The 22497-nt window shown below is 30.8% G+C and overlaps 1 protein-coding gene across 3 annotated transcripts in view; it reads left to right on the forward strand.

The window, feature by feature from the left end:
- Positions 1-850: 850 nt before the first annotated feature.
- The window catches only part of LOC130895199 (irregular chiasm C-roughest protein-like), a 201851-nt gene continuing 180204 nt past the window's right edge, over positions 851-22497 (forward strand). For 2 of the 3 annotated variants that reach the window (XM_057802385.1, XM_057802384.1), the window contains exons 1-2: positions 851-1158; positions 17378-17405. The gene's annotated coding sequence lies outside the window, so the exon portion shown is untranslated. The remainder of the gene's footprint in view (positions 1159-17377; positions 17406-22497) is intronic. The other variant, XM_057802386.1, reaches the window with a different exon arrangement.

Below are 22497 nucleotides of genomic sequence, written 5' to 3' on the forward strand. Positions count from 1 at the left end.
TTCTCTAAGTATACTTTCTATTATTCTCGTATAAATCTTGGTGGTTGAACTGAGTAATTTGATTCCTCTATAATTGTGACCGTTTCTGGTGTCTCCTTTCTTGTATATTGACCATTTTTTTACTTTTATCATATCTTCCCTTATTTCGTCTATTCCTGGTGCCTCCTCAGTTTCAGTTTTTGTTTTATTATATTTTTATCGATCTTATTCATCTTTTGTTGTTTGGAATTCTACTACTCCTACTTGTTCTCTATTCTCTTTGTTTATCGTTTATTTTCAATCCTTCGTTTTTTATCATATCTTTGTTTGTGTCTTCTATGTTTTTCTATAAGTTATTATTATTACTTGGCTTTTTGGAATTTTCAATACTTTCCAAGACAAATTTTGGATTTTCCTTGAACTTTCCTTGTACAACTCTTGATAATTTATTTGTAATGTTTTAATCCATATTTTTTAAACACAATTTCAATGACATCGACGATTTTCCCACGAGACTTTTCAATTATAAATCATCCTGTATAAGTTATAGTAAATAAACCATAGTTTTATGGGTTTTAAATCCTCAAAGAAACATGTCGAGCGGCCGTAAATTCTAGATTCTGAATCAGAACTAATAACAAAAATATAGAAAGTAGAAGGGTTAACTGCAACTAATTAATGTAATTAGTTCGAGTTTTGCCCTCTAAAATCTCGCTAGCACTGTATGGCGCTACTTGATCCTCCTGAAGACGTTTGTTTCTCGTTCCCTTGTAATTAGGAACAGTAAACTGGTCCTTTTCTATTGTAATAGCCGCGCAATCTCTCCATCTTTCTCTCTCTGGTCGTTTGGAAGGGAACCAGTCTTCAGTCGAGAGCGAGCTTTGGTATGGTGTAGATCGAGGGCTCTCAGTCCGAGATATACAACGGTTACGTTTACGTCGTTATACAACGCGAGTCAAAATTATTTCGCATATAAAAAATAAAAAAAAACTCAATTGAAGTGTCCTCACATAAAAAATCTTTTTTGGATAATCGTGTCATTATTTTGGATTATGTTGATTGTGATCTTGTGGTTTAAATTTCCAAGTGATTATTGTTATTTTTAGTGAGTGTTTCTATTTGAAGGATTATTATCTCTGTGTTATCTTTTTAAATTGGATTTTCATTTTGCATGAAATAGTAAGTAAAAGATGCAAAAAATTACAATAATTGATGACCACAATTATAGCACAATTTGTAGTTGAACATCTAGAGGAAACTGTCTTAAGAAAATTTATCATGAATATTCCCATTCTGTTTTTGGATGAATTTATCCAACTATCACATCCTGAATTTAGCTTAGCTAGCCATAAAGCAAAAACTGCTTTAAAAGAAAATAAATATCCTGAAAAAATAATAGGACATTGGACAGACTTCTCTGTATTTACGAAGTAGATTCAAATATCATCAATACGATAAAAGAATGAAACTGAATTAACAAAAGTTAAAACATTCAATTATTAGTATTCAAAAACAAGATGGAAGTTGTAAAATGATGAAAAGACAAACAATTTGAGTAAAATTTATAATTTAATTTTAAAAAATTTTATGCAACTACAAATAATTCACCTGGTGTTTTACAACTGAGAAAAATCAATTTTTTCAGTTAAAACATATTTTTATATTGATATTCATGTTCTAGGTGATCTATTGATCAATATTATAACTAAAATTGTATAGATATCAATATTTTTGCTTTTGATCCACGAGATAATTTCAAGGACTCAATATATACTATGTCCCTAGAAAAGCGAAGCTACTCATCTAAAAGATAATAAATCCTCAATAAATATTTTCATGTTTGAATAAATACCAATTTCAAAAATAATTTTAATTGTCAAAGAGTATGTGGATTATTCGGAAAACATATTTTTCTTTATAATAATAATAATCTGTCAAAATTAGTAGTTAACTGTATTTAAATACAAGGTTATCATTAAAAGAAAAACTTTATGTGATTCAGTGTTATTAACTCTAGTTGAGAACAGAACAAAAAAGGGCGAAACTTTTTTAGCAGTAAGACAGATTAAGATGCAACAAAGTGCATTCGATTCGGGAAAATATCAGAAAATTTATTATCGAAAATTTATAAATCATTAATCGGGGCTTTTCGAGGTCGCTGAATAAGAATATAATAACAGAAAAGATCTACGAGGTACCTGGTAACCAGGGTGGACGACATCTACATCATCCCTTAGATCCCCATGGAAATTCGTTATAAAATGGGCCAAATATATTCATTCTGTGGGTTTTTAATATTGCTGAACACAAATATCATCACAGAAAGGGCTACGAGATACCTAGTACTCAGGGTGATCAACATCTACGTGGTCCCTTAGATCTCCATGGAAATTCGTTATAAAATGAGCTAAATATATACACTCTGGGGGTTTTCAATATCGGTGAACACATATATCACCACAGAAAGGGCTACGAGGTACCAAGTACTGAGGGTGGTTAACATCTACGTCATCTCATATAGAATTATAGAAATTTATTATAAAATGGGCCAAATATTCACATCCTGTGGGCTTTGGAGGATTCTAATTATTAAGGATTAGTACATCTAGATCCTTATTTTAAATTTTCCTCAGTAACTGAACTGGAATTAACATATTCATTATATGAAAAAGCATGTTTCTGTAGAGACCAAACATAATCAAGCTATGGTCAATTAAAACCATTTCCACGAGTGAACCATAACCTCAAACATCATGACATCTACTAAACTCTTATTGTCTATTATTGAACAGTCTCTCTCATCTGGTTTTATTTGAGTCACTGGAAAAAAATCTGCAAATCGCTATGCCAAAGAAGCCTCCAACAATCTTAGTTTAGATTGATCAAGATCGCAAGTCTCAATTCAAAAACATCATTCAAGAATCTTGACGCGATATATGTAACATCGAACCATCTACGTCCCACCTAGTCCTCAGGACAATATGAAGACATTGATCACCACCAAACTTACAAACTAACCGTTATTGTCTTTGATGTCTTCAGAGAGGTCGTCTACCAAAGTTATCACGTTTCTGGGATTATCACACAAACTTCCTCGTTAACTGTACACGGAATTTAATTTGAAACCTAATTTCTAGGAGATACTCAACTGCAGAAATAAAGTCCTGGATTCTCTTGAAGTTACCAAGATGTTTCAGAAAATAAGATTCATCAGATGTGGTTCCAAAAAAGAAATATTATGGAAATATTGAGTGCAAAACCTGCAGAGCATTACATAGAAGAAAAAATGAAGAACTGATTACAAGAATACTAGAAGATTTGTATTGACGAAATCAACAAATAATAAATCGGAAGATATGGTATTAATTTTGTTGAGAAATTTATGAAAAAAAACATTTTGTTTTCAACTACCCCTTAAAGGTAGTTGAAGATAAGGATTATAGGCTAGGGCACTTAAGAAAAAAAAAACTTTTTGGTGACAAAATTAATAGTAAACAAAAAAACAATGCCATAGTGTTCTATGAATTAAATAAAAGGTATGCGCACAAAATTCAACATTTTTTGTTTATGTGTTATTTTTTTAAAAAATAAAAACACCAAAAAATTGTTAAAAATTTTGTTTTTTGCGTTTTGCACTGAATCTATGCAAGACTTTATTTGTTATTATGGGTAATACTGTAGAGAATTGAAAAATTTTCAAAATAAGCTTTTATAAATTTAATTTCCATAATTTGTTCCTTAGATAAATTAACCGAAAGGAGAAAATTTTTAATTTTTTAAATAGTTTAAAATTAGTTTAAATTTGAATATAAAGGTTTTTATTAACTGAAAACCGAGATCTCTATGTAGTTAATCAATTCTCTAAAGATGGGCCCTGTGGCTCCAATAGTTTTTGCAAAAAGGCAATTAAATTATGGAAGGTCCCTTTTTTCAAAGGGCCAGTCTTGCTCACCGGGTGGTCCTATCATCATTTGGAAAGTTGCGTTGAAAAGAAGAAGAGTTGAACTAAAAATCGCAATACCAATGTTATGTAATAAACTGTAAAATATGATAAGTTAAAATTGCTGGAAGGAGTGATGACTATGAGTAATACGGGATAATACTCTAGACAGTTAACTCAAATTTTAGAAACCTTAACTTAGCCTGGGTAGATAATCTAAGGATTGAGCCCATCAGATTGAGCCCATCAGATTGAGCCTATCATCACAAAAAAGAATAAGAAGAAGATTTTATAGTAGTTCAAAATTTAACTTATCTTATGTTTTTTGTACCATTGACAAACCCTATTAAGTTTTACATATTTTTACACTTGATATAAATTAACATTTTCCCGAAATATATCGTTATCATTCCGATTGTTCTATTAGAGTCATTTCAAAATAGGAACCACAAATATGACTGGAATATTTTGGCTAGAGAATAATACGAGTGTCCGTCGGCCGAACACGAACCTAAAGTAACTTTCTAAAAATAGTTAATCGCTACAAATAGACTCATATTTTTAAATTGCGCCTACCAGTGACAGAAATAAATGATCCGGAATAATGCATTCCCACGGCAAAGGTCGTAACATCAGCAGGAAATGTTCATATCCAAAAAAACTTGAAATTCTATCTATTAGTTGAAATGAATTAAGAAGATATGGTAGATTCTATTCATTAAAAATACGCGGTATTTTGACAAATATTCACCGGTTAATAATTGACTTACTCGGCATTAATTTCCCTAAATATTTTCGGTTCATCGTATAAAGATCCTCTGTAATCATATCCGTTAATTTTTATCCTGAATACAATTCACAATACAAGTTGTGTTACTACAAGAAAAACGCAAGCTAAGCGTCTGAACTTTGAAAATCTCTACGGACCTGATGAAATTAAATTAATATACAGGGTGTTTCGAGATTTGATAAAAAAATTCGGGAGTGCATGACGTGAAAATAATGCTGTGGCATAAAAAAATTTACTCATACGAGCTACAGCTCTTCAGAGCTGCGAAATCAGAACTTACTTTTAAATATATTTTCTAATATACATTTGAACATTATAAATTAGGTAAACCACCTAAATTTTGTTGAATTCCAATTAGAAATGTTTTAATATCTTCTGTAAGTATTTTCTATAAATAATTACAATTTATGTTAATTTTCTTCAAAATGTTTCTTTATAGCCAACGGTTATTTCGGCATGTACAACGATCTAAATATCCACAAATCTCCTAAACAATAAATGTTTTTTAATACTTTTTTATTAAAACTCATTCTTGCTATCTTTATATTGTACAGGTTGTCCCTGTTAACCATTGGGCGTGATCCGCCCTTGGCATCTAGTCACTCCCGAATTTTTTGCACAAAATGCCGTAATACGCTGTATATCGTTTCTTCGAATGAATCTTGTGAAAAATAATAATTCTCGATTCACTTTTTCATTTTTTAAAATTAGGAAAAACCAATTTTTTGTACGATAAAGCGCTTGTTGTGTGGCAAATACGACTAAAAGCTTTCCAGTTGTTCAGAATCTAAATTATCTAATCGTTTGCGAAGCTTGAGGTGGGTTCAGACGATACAAATTTTGTTCGAATCTGTACAGACTATGATTAAAAAATTTCACCCAAACACAAAATTCTATAGAATTTTATGGACGTCTGTATCGTGTGAACCCACCATAATAGTGTAAATATTGTCGTTATTGAGTTTTTAGGTTTCGAATTTAACAGAGTATTTTGGAAAATAAGGTGTATAAACCACATCCATGTTTTAATCTTCTGTTTGTGTATACAACTGGAGAGTGAAATTCTTTATTTTCATAATAGTTCTTTTAAATTTCGTTTACTGTCCTTATTATCAATCGACATCTGTTGTTTCCATGGTTTTCCATAGTAAAAAATGTCCATTGACATTGAAATTATAACTTGGCTAATTGCAGTAAATCGAATTCCAAAATTGTTAATATATAAGTGAATTCACGTGTCCGCTATTATGAATTTTCAAAACTGAAAAAAAACTATTGTTATAGAATTGAAATTTAAATTGTAAATTTATTATTGTAAATATATTTTCCATAATGGACATAATATTCTTTATGGGAAAAAGTGCATGATGGTTTTTCAACTTTCCCGGAGTATAGTTTTATCATTGGTACAAAACACTAACTTACAAAATACCGTGAATTATGTAGTTGATAATGTTCAATTATGACTTTTTTGACATATCTATTTTCAAAATATTTTGACCAGCTCCATTTTAAGGCGTATAAACAGGTTGTTTATAAATTCACGCGTTAATTCTGGAGGTGATATCTCGTATTAAATTGGGATATGTCTTTCCTTTAACAAAATTTCCTCAGCCCACCCTCTACGAAGATATCACCCTCAAAAGATGGTGACTATAATTGAATTTTTATATAATTTTTACTAAAATTTCAGTAGTTTTAGAAACTAATTTTTGTGCTCTCTCAAAGGACTAACTGAGGGTGATAAAATAAAATTATAATTTAAAATTTTTTTTCTAAATCCATTTTATATTCTTAAATTTTTTTATTCAAAAACCAATAGCTGCAGAAAAAAGAAAAAAAAAACATAATTTATAATTTTCTTCATAAATTGAGTGAAAAATAGTCACTAATTGTAGTCACCACCTTTTAAGGGTGATATCTCGTAAAGGAGTGGGTTGAGGAAATTTTGTTATAAGAAAGACCCACTTTAATTTTACGAGCAATCATCTGAATTTTGCCGCATAAATTTAAGAACATCCTGTATATTATTTCATGTCATTTGTTTGTCGAATTGTAACAGCTACGGTCGAAAAGGTCCTTTCAGCTCCTCACACTTTTCCACTTTATTACCTTTTATTATTATTCAGCACATCCAAATCTTTCTCTTTCACATGATTTCTTACTGGATTTTCCATTATAATGTCAAATATTTTTTTAGTGTTGGTGAATTTAATTTTATCTCTTTTTTTTCTTACATGTTTTCTTTAGAAGTATCTTCACAGTAGTGCTCAATACAATTCAGTACTTAACATGAATGAACAGCTTCTCCAAAACAATATTTTGTTGTTTTCGGTTCTCAATGCATTTGAAGCACCTACTCATTTAACAAATTTTTCATTTTGCGAAAAACTGGAAAAGAAAACATAGAAAAGGCACTTAAACGATGGTCATACAGAAGCCAAGCGCTCAACATGAATGAAATGTTATATATATATATATATATATATATATATATATATATATATATATTACTCAATTTCTAGTTGTGAGCTTTTCAGACAAGCCTCGTACTTTTTTTTATTAACAAAGTATCTTTCAAACGAATCCAAGTACACCAATTTTTACGCCCCCTTTGTGAAAATTGCGGCTTCTTGTAACTTTCTAATATTAATAGACGTAGAAACTTCTTGGAAACTGCCTCGGAAGTTTTCTATGAAAAAATGAGATGAAGAAATGTCTGTTTCTGGCAAGTTACCACTAACTCCTGGAGTTTTGTTTTCCAAACATGAAAACCGAGATGTGCGGGATGTTGAAGTTCCATCGAAGTTACTTAAACGTTTGTGGTTTGTAATCAAATGTATATTTATGTTAATGATGTTAGATTTACTAATATGGAGAATTAAATTGGAATTTCTCCAACCGTTGGCGATATTCAGATTGAACACACTGTTTAGACTACCACTACACCAACACTCACAATTTAAACTGTCTGACGCGCGTTTCGATAACCAAGCTAAACAGTTTATGCGCGTCAGACAGTTTAAATTGTGAGTGTTGGATGTAGTAGTAGTCTAAACAGTGTGTTTAGATAACCAAGTTATCGTCTTCAGAGACTGAAGGTAAACAGTATACCTCCAGTTTCTGAAGACGATAACTTGGTTATCAAAACACGCGTCAGACATTGTGACTGTTAATGTAGTGTTAGAGTAAACAGTTTTTTCAGTATGAATATCACCAACGGTTCCAGAAATTCCAACTCAATCATCTCCAATTTATAAGGGTTATAAAGAACCATTTTGTATTAAAAATATAAATGCTTAAAACTCTATAATTTACAAAGGTTTTAGACAAAGAATGTCTCAAGAATTATATCAGTTTAAAATGTTCACTTTGTTTATTAGATAATTATACAAAAAGTAAGCTGCAGCTCATCGTATTCTATGGCTTCAACCAACTTCAAATTTTTTCTTCGTGAAAATTTTATTGAATAAATAATGATCTGACGGCCAGAAGAAATGCAGGAAGTGTCCAGCATACTGGATCCCAAACCAATCAATTAGCATCGATTGGAGTACGCAGAGAAAGTAAAGAAGAAAAACGAGCAAAAAAACTACTAATACTTACCTTCGCCACTGAAAATGCTTTTTCAACACAGAACGTACCTTCCCACACTCCGGTTCATGAAAATGATGAAATACACATCGAATTAGCTGACCGTACCCACCGTACTCACCAAAACTAACCCCTAACGATTATTCCTGTTTCCTAACCTCAAAGTTTCACTTGCGGAAGAAAGATTTTCATGAGAGACTTACGTAAACGCCTATTTTTAGAAAAGGGACTGAAACTAATAATTCATAAGTTTAAAGATGTGTAGAACATCACTACACTAAGTCTGTACACTTGAAACTAGACAGAGAAAAATGTTTTTTCCCTTTTTTAGAACGGAAACTTTCCATTTAACCTTTCTGTATTAAAAAATTGTGACGTATACTATGTTTATGTGAAAAATTCAACAAAAATCCCTTTTTGGATTTGAAATTTTCATTACATTTTATTGTGAACATGATTATAATTAAATTTGCAGGATAGAAGGACTAGAGATCGATCTTTCTAGCTAATGCTGATGTAATCGAATGTAGTTAATATGTTTGAATATTTTGAGCTGTAATAGTTGATGGATATCGATTGACGTGGAATACAATGCAGAGTTACTTGCTAACGCAACGGTTGAACTACTGTTAATAAATTATTTATTACATCGTTAAATTTGTAACAATAGGGAAACTGAAAACCGTAAACAAGTTTGTTCTAATGATAATATACAGCGCGTCCATTATTAACTTTATAAACCGCAAGATATTTGGAAAATTTGGAAAAAAGAAATTAGGATTTCTAATCTTAATTTCAATATTCAAAAAAATTCAAATTATCTGTTCATGTTTTCTTTTTCTATTCTATTCAATTATTGAATTTTGTTTAAAGAGAACAATTAATTTCTCTCTTATATCTTGTTTGGAATTGAACGGAATTGGAACGAAAATTGGATTTGAATTAAGAAATTATTATTATGAATAGATTTTCAGGCATAAATATAAAAAGTTTACTACCTAATCTGTTTAACATAAATTCTAAAAAAAAAATGATAATAGTGAAAAAAGAAATCCTTCTATTATTTTTAGACTCAAACGATTTCACTGCGAGGATGGCCACAGAAGTACCTGGCCTGACCTAGAGATGGCAGTAGTTGCTTGAAAATACCACTGCCACAATCTTCTTCGTTATCAATTGTATAATATTGGGAGGCGGAGGTGAAGACTCCAGTAATGTTGCAGAAAGTCAACAAATCAGTACTAGATGATAGTTGAATGAAAATGCGTGATCTAGAAGACACAGAAGGGATCTCAAAAAGTGCGGTAAATCACGCTGTTTCGTAACCATGGATAAAACATAAGTCCAAGACAAAGACCATTCCATCTTCAGGTAAAGTCATGACGTTTCATGGGATACACGTGAAGTAATTTTTGATAACTATCTCGAATAAGAAAAAAATATCAAATGCGAGTATTATGGAACGTTTGAGCAAAGAAATCAATTAAAAATAGCCGTTTTTGCTAGGAAAAAAGTGTAATTTTATAAAAACAATGCACCAGCTCACAGAATCGTTATTATAATAGCCAAAATTGATGAATTAAAGTTTAAATTACTACCTCATACTACCTATTCACCAGATATAGCTCCTTTGGATCATTTTTTCTTCCCAGATTTAAATAAAAGGCTCGTTGGTGGAAGATTTTCCAACAATGAAGCAGTTAATGGCTATTTTAAGGAGCTTCAAGATTAATTCAGGCACACAACTCCGATAGTTATAACCTTAATTACACTTTTTCAAGGTATTTGTTTATATGATGGTTGTCTGAAAAGTTTCTAACCTCAATCCGATATCAACACGCATGCGCTTAGAGATTACTTTGAAACTTGAACCATTTTTAATGTTTGGTTTCTGTTTATATTCGTGGGTCGATGATCAAAGAAAAAAAAAATTCGATAACTCTCGTACATCAGCTGGGTTAGAGCTTATAAATTGATTCAAAATATTTTTGCAACGCATTTCGTGAAAAATTAGTGGTGGAAAACCAAAAAATAGTGGATAAATAATTATTTCCGCCCCACCGTTAATATTGAACTAATAATTTGAAATTTTTTTCCTAAAAATCATACTTGAGGAGCAATTTTATTTAAAAACAACCTCTAGATTCAAATCAATTTCCTAAAATTATGTTTCGACTAAATGCAAACTTGTAAGTGAAGTACTTTTTTATTATTTTCCAACCTTCACAAAACTTGTGGGAAATTATCTTGTCTCTGGAATTTTCACAAGAAAACTCATAAACTATGAAGTTATATAATACTATAAATTAACTTGAATACGGTATACAGCGTATATAGCAAAAGATAGTTGCTACAACTTCCCTTAGAAAGTTGGGAGTTGGTAGTTTTTGCAACTAACTCAGTGCATAATTTACATTTTTATAAAATGAGTATAATATATAAGTTATTTGAAAAAAAAAGTGATTTCGTCTCTAGGATAGATAGAAAACTGAAAAATATTTGGGGTTTGCTCGGTAAAAAAATTTCGAAACGCCATCCGTGTTCAAGATAAATGGCGTTGAAGAAAAAAAATTATATACATTTTTTGGAAGATGCTACATCCACTGAATTTGTTTTTATGTCTAACTATCATAAAGGGCGCTAATTACACTGATCATACCAAGTAGTATGATGATCATAGCAGTGTTGCCATATCTGAACAGTCGCAACCTGTGTACGAATACTGCTACTACCATAATTTCAGATATTTCTAGTCCATTTATTATAGACGTTTTTGGTGTTCCATTTTGCCCTAAAAAATTCGTCACCTTGGGAAATGATTGTTTGTTTTTTCTACCCAGTGTTGTCCGTTGATGATATATAACGTCCTTCTAGCTTTTATTTTTTTTTTGCTTAAAATTCCCTGTATAGTTTGACGTCCTACCGTGAAGAAACTACCTTAGAAACAATTTGTCCTTCTTTGCACAGGAGATGGTAACTAAAATATATTGAACCCTTTCCCTCTAGAAGAAATATTATGATACAATGTTCTTCAAAAATGAAGCATTTTAGAAAAAATCATAAAAATATTCCAGAATTCAGAATTTGCAGGATTTTGGAACAAATATTTGATTAGGTTAAATTATTCCATAATTATCATAATCTAGTTTAATTCTCCATCTCGAACGCTGATAATTATTTGGAGAAATTCGTAATTTATTAATAACGACTTTTAATGCCAAAAGTAGACGTCCATAAATTGTAACTGTACGACTAATCAAGCAGGTTTTGCAAATAACATCAATTATTTTTATATATTATATTCTCTTTCCCATGGTTATATTTTTATAATTAGGAGGTTTACGATGACAGATTAGTGTACCCAACAATTTTGAGCAATTAATAGTATGTATAAACTAACGAAATGAAATAATAACTAATTATGTTGAATCGAAAAAGATTTTTCGAATTATTTAGGAAGTAAATATTAAAATGGCTCTGTAGTAATGTACTGTTATGAATTAGCTCGCGAATTAGGTCCTTAAGCCGGCCTTGTTCAGCTACAATGGGAATTCGCGTGGAGCCTTTAATCTGTTTTTATAAAAGGGGGACGCGCCTTCGATGACGGGCGCGGAAACGATATCATCACATAGTTTTTTAGGTTTGAACATTAAAACTTTGTTATCTTGCAAACATTCAATGTCGATGGGGGGTGGTTTTGGGTTAGGATAGGTTAAGTTTTACGTATTAAGAAAGAATAAAGGCATTTTTTCACGAAATTTTGGCAATGTATACTGTAGAAATGATTTATTGAATAATTAAAAAAAGTGATAATTGAACATGCTTTTTTTATTATGTCTGAACCTTACTTTTCAATAATTAATTTATGTTTGTGAAAATATTTTTCGGGACGGAGGGTGGTGTTAAAAATTGTAAACCAATGTTCAAATTTTTAACACGCAACCCGCCTCCTTGCCCCGAACATATTTTCACGAGCATTAAATGTTTGGTTCGGAGCTCTGAGGAGTTAAACGATACAACTACCGTTTTTATTACAGCAGGCGGTTTATTTACAGTATTTCTCATAAATAATTTCGAGGAAAGTCTATTTATTTATTTCTTGTGTTTTTTTGTGCTAGAACTTATAAGTTAATTATTTAAAGTTGAGTGTATAAATAAATTAAGGACTAAGATATCGTGTTCATAAATTCATCCCACGAATAGAAAGAGTGTAAATAAATACCAAAAACGCTACATAAGGATTCACCAAAAAGAGAAAAAAATTATTATTTAGGTAGGAATGTCAACTAATTATTGTCAAAAATACATCATAATTTTTTGACAGAAGATTACTAATTAAGTGTCCTTGTGATATTTGAAGAGAATTTGAAAAAAGTTTTGGGGCTTCGATATCAAAACGAACGATGCGTGTCAGCGCTCAAGCGTGAACTTTATGATTTCTTTTTGTTGTTATAAAAAATACTTACGTGACAACACCTTTTTTCTCAATACGTGCCTCGTTAAGTGTTCTTTGCAATAATTAAAGAAGATTTGGAAAAATTTTGGGGCTTCGCAAACGTAAACTTCGATTTAGTGAGTGAGGAAAAATACTTTTTTTCACGAGTAAGACGATTTCGCAATTCTTAAGTGTGAAAAAAAGTTACTTTACACACGATTTTTATACAATTTTTTTTGTTCTTATTTGATAAAATGATTTTTTTTCACAATTTCACAATATTTATTTGATTAACTTACAAAAATAAGCTCTGCACAAACTGATTGATGGGAAAGAAACTCTAATATTGTTATTTAGGAGAGGAGGAGGAAATAACGTCGTTGGAAACTACTAGAAATACTAAAAATGAACATGAAAAATATAAGGAAGAGAAGTAGAGAGTTGGGTAATTAAAAAACAGTGGAGTAATTAATTTCTATTCAAATTCTTAACCTGGTTCGTTTTATAGCAAGAATTTTAGGTTCCAGTTGGATGAATCGGTGAATTATTGAGGAGATTAATTTACATTTTAGATATAGATGGAAAAGGGCTCAACCTCTTGTTAATAATTCTCGAGATTGCTCATACCTCACACTGAAAAACTTTTCTTCCATTTAATATTTAAATATTGTGAGCCATCTTTAGTGAATACATTAACTACAATCAAAGAAAGTTCACCACAAGCGGATTAACAAAACTCATACTGAATTTTTAAAAGTTTGAATATACACATTTCATATTAAATAGTCCAGCAAGTTGAAGTTGGGTCTTCTCGAAGGTCAGTTGATGTCACTTCTACATGAAATGAATAAAGAGAATAATTCGTAAATATCTTCAGCTGCCTGATTTGTTTTTTAGCAAGTCTACGGTTTTAAGTTAGATATCAAGAAACACTCAGTTCAAAAAGTTATAAACATATTAAAAAGTCTAAGATATAAGAAATAGAAGAAATCCTAGATTATTATTCATATTTTTTATTCACTAGTTATAATTTGACTCTTGAATTCCCAAATAAAACATCGTTTTAGAGTCACTTCATCTCATTGTCTACAGTAATGATTAACATTAATTTAATCATATTTAAGTAAATTGTTCTTTTACATGGTCACTGAACACGGATATAGCCGTTTGTAGAAATTTGTTTAAATTACAACAATTTGTTCCATAAATTGCTGCTCTGCTCTCATTTAACTTGTTTATTGTGATTTTATCTGAATATTCAAGTGAATTAATTCATCTATGCTTTTTAGGTTACGAGAATGGTAAGAAAATCCTTTTTAATTGTTAAAAAGTTATCACGCATATCCCAATAACTATATTTTTATTCTTCTTTTTCGTAATCAGTGTATAATCTGCTTATTGTACTGGTTACTGATTTCCCACGATAATTGTTGCCCTTTTCGACATACCCAGTATATTATCACGTAAAAACTCATATTTTGGCATCCTGAAACTATTCTCAAAACTCACTTATAATTGTATGGTCGCAAGTTTTAAAGTATGTCACAAAAATCGATTTTTCTATACATTTTTTGCAAATATCTCGTGTTCTATGAGTTTAAGCTATTTGTATTTATTATCAATATATTAGATCAATTTTCTACAACTTTGGTATTTACTATTTTTTCATATCTTCGACATAGAGGGCGTAGAGCGCGTGGTCAGAAAATTATCTCAGTTCAACTGGTAATCCCAATTTAGAACTCGTAATATTAAGATTATAATTTATTGATAATTGGCCAGAAAGTTTTTCGAATTTGAAAAAATAAATAGAAAAAAACTAAATATAGTCATTCAGGTGTGCACCATTGCGTTGCAAATATTCCTCGAATCTAGATCTCAAATTAGTAGAAACTTTGCTGCTATTTCTTCTCGGTCCTCAACTGATTAAGCGTGGCTGGGTTATTGGAGTAAACTCTACTTTTTAGGTATCCCTACGTAAACTTCTGGTTTACGACCGCCAAAAGGACATTAAAGTATGACATATCGCGCCATCACGTTGAAAACATGTTGTACGATTATAAGCTTCAAATTATTACAATTGCTGAAGGAAAAAATCCGTAAACATGGATATGTTTTGTTCAGAATTCACAGTGACAGATTGTTCCTGTTGATTTTGAAAGAATTAGGGTACGATAACCCAAACGGTTACTTTCGGTAAATGCAAAGGCTTTTGATGTTTTGCACGTGGGTTCTCTGCAGCCCAGTAACGGCAACTCTGTCTATTGATATCACCATTTAAGTGAAAATGAGCTTCGTCTAAAACAGAATATTCCAACAAGAGCTCGTCTTAAAATCAAATCATTTGGCTGTAATTTCTGCACAAGTTGAATTTTATACTGGTGTAATTTCATGTTCTTTCGACAAAATGCGAGGCAAAAATGTTCTGGATACCAAGTTGATCGATAGACCAGGATTACGTTGAAATTAAGATCTAACTGTGTCTTCTGTTATTGTCGATCTTGGTATCTTCCAGTATCCAGTATCTTCGAACTTTCTGATCCACGATCGAATAACAATTTCCTTGGGACACTGATTTATGTCTAAATTTCTGAGAACCGAGCTACTAATCCCCACCATCCGCGCAGCTCCCTCTCATAACGTTCAAACGCAAAAGAGTTTGTAAAATCGTACGCCTTTCTGGCCCACCCTGTATATAAATATCAATTTCTATTAATTTTTAGATTCAATTCGATCTTTCTCTCTAATAATTCTGATATTTATCATATCAATCACACTCATAATCTCTATCTCATTTGAAATCTCTTATATAACTTTAAAAATTATACTCGGGTGGTGACTAAAGATGTGGATGCAGGAAAGCTGGGTTACAGTGCTCTTCAGCTTGCGCCCAGTGTAATGGGCAATCTTGTCTCAATGCTGTACCATATCAAACTTATATTAATGATAATAAATCCTTTGATACAGAAATCACGAATGACTTGAAGACAAATGTCGTTGAAGATGATAATGAAGAGGAATTTGAAATTCTGCAGCAGAGGTTTGATAACGATGATTATAAAGAAGAAGAAAAAGACAAAGATTAAGAATAAGAAGAGAATTTAAATTGGAAATTATTCTCTAAATTTTCATTCATTTTGACAATAATAAATAAAGAAACAGACAATTACTGAAGAAACGAACTTTGCTGTTGCTTGAACAAAATGAAGGAAGATTGTCTCGGAGAATTCACAGAACTAGAAAATTGAAACACTCTATTCAGGATTGTAAATGATGATAAACAATAAGCTATACAAGGGAAAATTATGAAAGGGTAGTTAACTAAGTTTTCAAATTGTGGAAAATGATTGATATGTTTGATTTGAGATGTAGGAATTTTGAGATATGAAAACCGATATTACTTATGAAACACCCTCTAAATTGCAAATCCAGCTTTTTGATTTTTCTCTACAGTCCTCAGATTTGAAACCTATTTAAAATTTGCGGGGATTATTAAAGCGGTGAATTGGATGCTACACAATTGAAAACACAGAAAAGCTAAACGTTGACTGGGCTTAAAATAAAACGCAATTGCCCTTGCTGATTAAATCGAAGGTTCGACCCGCAATACATTGATTTTTCATTAATGCATTGTAATAAAAACCTTATTATTCATCTATATTTGATGTTCCCGGAAAAATTTAGAAGATATGATGTGATGGGAACTCAGTACTTTTGTCCAAAGACAGAGATATCTAAAAAGCATTTTTTTTATCTTAATTTTGTTGTTGCGTTGGTCAACTAATTAGTCCGGTCAATATAGACACTTGAAATAAAAAAAATTCCCGGAAAGCCTTATATTGATGGAGAGGTGGGATTTACCAATACAATTTAAAAATCCCCGTCGATCCTATGTGTGCTACAAAAGTTATACGAGGTCGAATTTTGAGGTTTTTTGAGTTTTCCTCAAACAATTTTAAGATAATTTAAGGGATCACTACCTGTCAAGTTCTTGATATTACCTTTTGATATTGCTATTGATTATTGTTTTGATTTCTTTATATATTGAAATAGGATTCATACTCTTAACAGTCTACTTCAACTGTAATAACTTCTTTGATTTCTTCCTCTTCCTCTTGATGGTTGTTCATAAATTGTTCAAATGTGGCTGAGTCATTGGTCTCTTCAATAAAATCACAGAAATCTTTCTCTATTGTACTCAATTGGACATTGGGATAAGACTGATCTTGGCAATTGGTAAACATTTGCAATGCAAAACAGTGTTGAGGAGTTTTTCTGGAGCAGTTGGGAGTAAAATGTTAATAAGTTCCAGAGTATTATTAATCAATTTCCAACCCTAGTGTTGTGTATTCGGTTGATTGTCTAGCAATGTTTGAACTTGTTAGGAACTTTGGTTTGAGATTGTTTTTGATAAAATTCAAAAAATTTCGACCTTTGACCTCGAATAACTTTTGCAGCACACATAGGATTGATGGGGATTTTTAAAACTTCATTTGTAATATTAAACGTCATCTCTCCATCAATATTTGACTTTCCAGTAATTATTGATACTTGACCACTATTTTTATGTATAAATTGACCGGACTAAATAAGATAGCCCAGTGGTTGTTGAATTAATGGTCAATTTTCTTTGTTTCAGAGGTACTCAGGAACATTCCCAGTTATACGTAAGTAAATAAAATGAAAAAAATGTAGAGAAACCTTTATTACCTATAGATATAGTTAGAAATTTTTTAACACAATTGCCATTCTGTTTGAAGGAGTAAAATCTGGGTTAGAAATGAGTTACTAGAAACGATTCTGACGCCTTGTTGTCTAAGTAAGAAAAATATCACTTATGCAGTAATGACGGTAATTCAATGATAATCAGATTTTTGAAACCTTGTTATTTGTTAAATCAGATTTTGGTAATCAAACTATATATTTATGGGCTTCTTACTCTACTAATTTGATTTTCAACCCTGTAAATTTTTCATTTCACAAAACTTTACTTTTTAGATCGATCAATTGATTTGTAGAGACCAGTTTCAATTTCAAATGGCTAAATTTAAGATTTCGTTACTATTTGTGTTGAGAGGATGCACTATTAATTTCAGAGTGGTTTTGTTGTTTTTGAATTACTAAAATCCATAACTCCATTTCTAATATTCAAATTCTTACTCCATTGTTGATTTTTATTGTATAGGACAGTTTTATTTATACTCTTTGGATACAATATAAGTTTTCAATGCATCGAATGGTCTTCTGATCTACGTCAGGTGCATCTTCTTCATGGAGCTTCTTCACGGTCAAGTGACCTAACACTCTGTGATTTAATCCTGTGGGGTCTTAACAAGGACCGTTTGCAAAAGGACCAAGCTTCTTTCCGATCTACTATTGGATAAAAATTTTAGTATTAAATATTAGAACTTCTTCATTGTAAGATTTTTAGGAATATTTTCAAGATATGAGTCTTCACATTTTTTGTTTTGGGATTGGCTTTGGTTTCTTAGTGTTGGAACAACTACTGTTTAGAGCATTGAGCTGTCTCATATAAGGTGTTGAACACTTTATGTATTGCTGTTATGTTATATCTAAAATTTTGTTTAGGAGCGAAATTTTTAACAATTTTCCGAGACCCTAGGCTGAGCAATCATTTACAGAGACAAATTCAATTATAAATAATAAAAAATAGATTTTTTTATCTATTAATAAGTTTTTATTTCGAATCAATATGTGGTGTTTCGATGAATTAAGTATGCCTCTACTATTATAATATTCGCATATGTCAGCTATCAATATAGGTTAGTTATCACTTTGTAGTTAAGTGTCGCTACCAAGAAAATTGTTTTTATAGCAACCTGTCAAAGTTAAAGTATCTGATTGGCTTAAAATGACAGTCATAAAATTCTCGCTCTAATTTTTGTGAACAATCTTATCAAAATATTTTTTTGTTGTTGAATATAATTGTGAATTGTAATAATTGGATCATTTCCAATTTCATAATCTAGAAAGTTAACCGAGTTACTAAATTTAGCCGTATCTCTAAACAGGATACTTAATTTTAAAATCCATAATTTAGTGTAGAAAAGTTTACGGTTCGTCGTATTTATAAAATCCTATCGCTTACCTGACATTTTTGTCGAAATTAAAGTCCAAACAAGAATATAAAGTGACGTTTTATCTACTCAACAACATTATTAAGAAATAACTGGTTCTTGAAACAAAGAAACACAATTAAAGTTTGCTATGGAAAACCTGACATTGTTATCGGTAGAAATTTTTACCTGTTGGTTTATAACCTCCATTGAAAAACTACGTTGCCGTTTTTTCTCTCTACCTGACCTAAAAACTGATAAAGTCGGTAACTGACCAAGCCTCATTTCGAAAATGATATCATGGTGAAAATCACGATTTTATCAGGACTTCAGCACGCGAGTGAAAGTAATAAAACGGCGATTCATAAGAAATTTTCATGGAAATCGCAAATCAGCTTTTGTTGAATAATAAACTGTGGTATCTGGTGAGTATTTTCCCTATAAAAAATATAAATTCATTGATTGTAAATTGTTTTAAATAGATTTAATCACGGTGATTTGTGGGCCACAGGAAATAATCCACTACTATTGAAGTATTTATTTTGATTTTTGAAAATAAAATTGATTGTCTTCTTCAAAATACGTTTTCTTAATGTCAGAAATATCAAGTTTCAAATAGGCGCGCTACAAATCGACACGATTTTCAATTCGTTGATAATATAAGGATGCGCCAACTCGATACGAGAATATTTCAGGTAAACGAAAAGGTAATCCGAGTACATAATATAACTTATTACGAATTCATTAAGAGTTTTACATGGATTTTAGTACCTAATCTACTTTGGAAAATCATAACTTCGAATTTCGAAATCCTTTAAACTTAAGTTAGTCATATTAAGAATAAAAATAATCCAAAAAATTGCCGTGAAGTTTTTTTACTCATTCTGTATTAATCTCTTAGCAAAAAACGATTAAACAACTTAAAAATGTTTATTTTGCTATTTGTACTTTCCAAATCAGCAAAATATTCAAATATTTCCCCTCTGTTAATTTAATATCATCCAATCAACATCAAGGACTATTTTAGATGTCTCATATGAACTCACAATCAGACGACTGAGAGTTGTTAAGGATCCACGAACTAGTAACGAAATTCAAAAGTTATCCCCTGAAGACGGTTTCACAGTCAATCTCTAGGTAGTCTCGTTGACTCATTAAAATCCTGAAAAGGGTCCTTTGGGAAGTCACAAGTGACTGAACGGCTCATATTTCCACAGAGCTTATATTAGCTCTACAATTCTCTGGTTTATTTCGTATAAGCAATTTTGAATTACACTTAAATATTTGTACTATGTATTAATATTAAAATTTCACAGTCGCCAATCAAAGCTTCTGATACTTCATTTAGTCAATAAATACTGGATGTTATATTATAAAATATATTTTCAATAATATTCAGTAATTTACCTCAATTACCTGGTTTTTTAAATACATAACAATATTAAACAAAGCGTGACTTAAATATCTACAGTATGAGTACAAATAAAAAATAAATATAAATCTGTCTTACGTGGGTGTATACAATGTGTCCCAGGTGTCATGTGTCCAATTATTTCAATCGAAAACGTCTCCATGGATTAAGTAAAAATTTTCAAAAAGTTTTGTTATTATCTGGTTTTAATCTGAGCGGTTTATTATATTAAAAAAAATTAGTTTGAATAGATGCCCCCTTATTATACATATTTATGAGAAATCTCGGAATATGTCAATCTCGAATTATAAATCGAATCGAATAAATTCAAACTACAGATAGAAACTGCAATTTTTCAAATTAGGATAATACGACTTTTAAGTTCAATGCTGCAAACAAAGAAATTATGAATATCAGGTCTTTGTCAACGTCTTGGCAATATCTTAATTTCAAATAAAGATATCCTGCCATCTTGATATATAAGGGATGTAGTGCAGGCATTCAAGCTCAAAATATTGTCAAACCTCCGAATTTTTTAATACAGCTCCGATTTTCCTGAAAATTTAGAATTAAGCTCATATTACCCTAGATATCAAGATCTACATGGTCGCAAGTTGTGCAAATTATTTTTAAGGAGTGGAAACCACCCCTTATCGAAAAATACCAACATTACAGTTTTTCCTACTTTTTTTCAATTCAAATGTTTTCCGCTTATGCAGCCTAAATATGTCAACATATGGTATAAGAGAAAATTCATATATTTTGAAATATCAACCCTCAAAAATCTCTAAAAACTACCCTTCTGATGAAAATAATATATAAAAAAAACCTTTTAATCATTTAAAACATTAAAATTTCATTTTTACTGTGAAAATTTCATAACATTTCAATAAAATTTGATTGGTTATTGATTTTTATTATTCAACCCATAAAACCACCCCTTTGCAGAGAATGAAATAAATATAAATCTAATGACTTTTAGATTTTGCATTCTTTTTGGTATTAAAGTTTCTTGTCTCTACTTGAAGTAATTTTTTAGTTGTCTATACACTGTCAACCCTTGAGAACCAACCCTTTGATAAAAAAATACAATAAAAACTAGTGTAAAAGACATTTAATCTTTCGATTACACATTTTTCATTAATGAAAATTCATTTTCTGCCGTAAAAAAATAATATTTCTATTAATAAAAATATTTAGAGTTAATGAAAAAAAAATGAAAACAAAGATAAATTTATGCTTCGTCATCGGAGATATCGTTGTATATATATATATATATATATATATATATATATATATACAGAAAAAATCCGTGCGCCAAAATTTTTCATATCCTATTAATTCACAAAAAAAATTACAAATTTTAATTTTTATGTAACTCCATTAATTTTGAAGCTATCACATCCTACGAAATACTACAAAAAACTGCCCTGAAGGTAATTTTTAGGGCTACAAGTCTATATATGCTAGAAGGGCTTAAGCCTCTCCATATTTTATTAATTAAGGGTCGAAGGCTGTGGATAGGCAATCCTCGCACTACAGTGACAAATTAATTTGGTTATAACTTCGTCAATTATCATGCCAAAAAAAAAAATAAAAAAGAAAATAATCTTCATAAAAAATGCTTCAATTTGATTGTTTGTGTTTTTTTGTATCTGTAGATACGTGAAACAAAAGCTATTCAAGTATCTATAACTTGCTTTATGTAGAACATTGAGATCTTAACTTAATTTCTTTGCTTTATTTTTGTTCATAACACTTTTTTCGATAAAATACATCATTACAGAGTTATACGTAAAAAACTATTGAAAAATGCGGTTTCAATGACGAAAAATCGTATTTTTCAATTGCGAATAACTCAAAAACTATTGATCTGACGAAATTTTTTTTTATAATTTTAATTTTGCTGATTTTTCGATTTCCGGGGCTATTTTTGGCGAAAACTTTTCCTCCATCAGCGCGTGGTTGCACACTTCGGCACCAAGTTGATCTCGCTTTTTGGATACACACCTAAAATCTGTCAAAATTTCAAATAAATCTGCAATAAAGAATTCGGAGGGGAAATCCTTGAATACCTGGCCTAATGATCGACTCACAGGTGTTATACGTTTTTCAAGGCATTTAAATTGAAAGGTACACTGCTGTTGGTTTAATCCACAAAGTCATATAAATTCATCGAAGGATTTTTTCCCTTTTTCTGACCAAGGTGAACCTTTTAACACATTGAGCTCCAGTGCGGTCCATAGGCCTGCAACTACACTTTCCCCACAA

The sequence above is a fragment of the Diorhabda carinulata genome, chromosome 6 (genome assembly GCF_026250575.1).
Source record: "Diorhabda carinulata isolate Delta chromosome 6, icDioCari1.1, whole genome shotgun sequence".
NCBI classification, from domain to species: Eukaryota; Metazoa; Arthropoda; class Insecta; order Coleoptera; family Chrysomelidae; genus Diorhabda; species Diorhabda carinulata.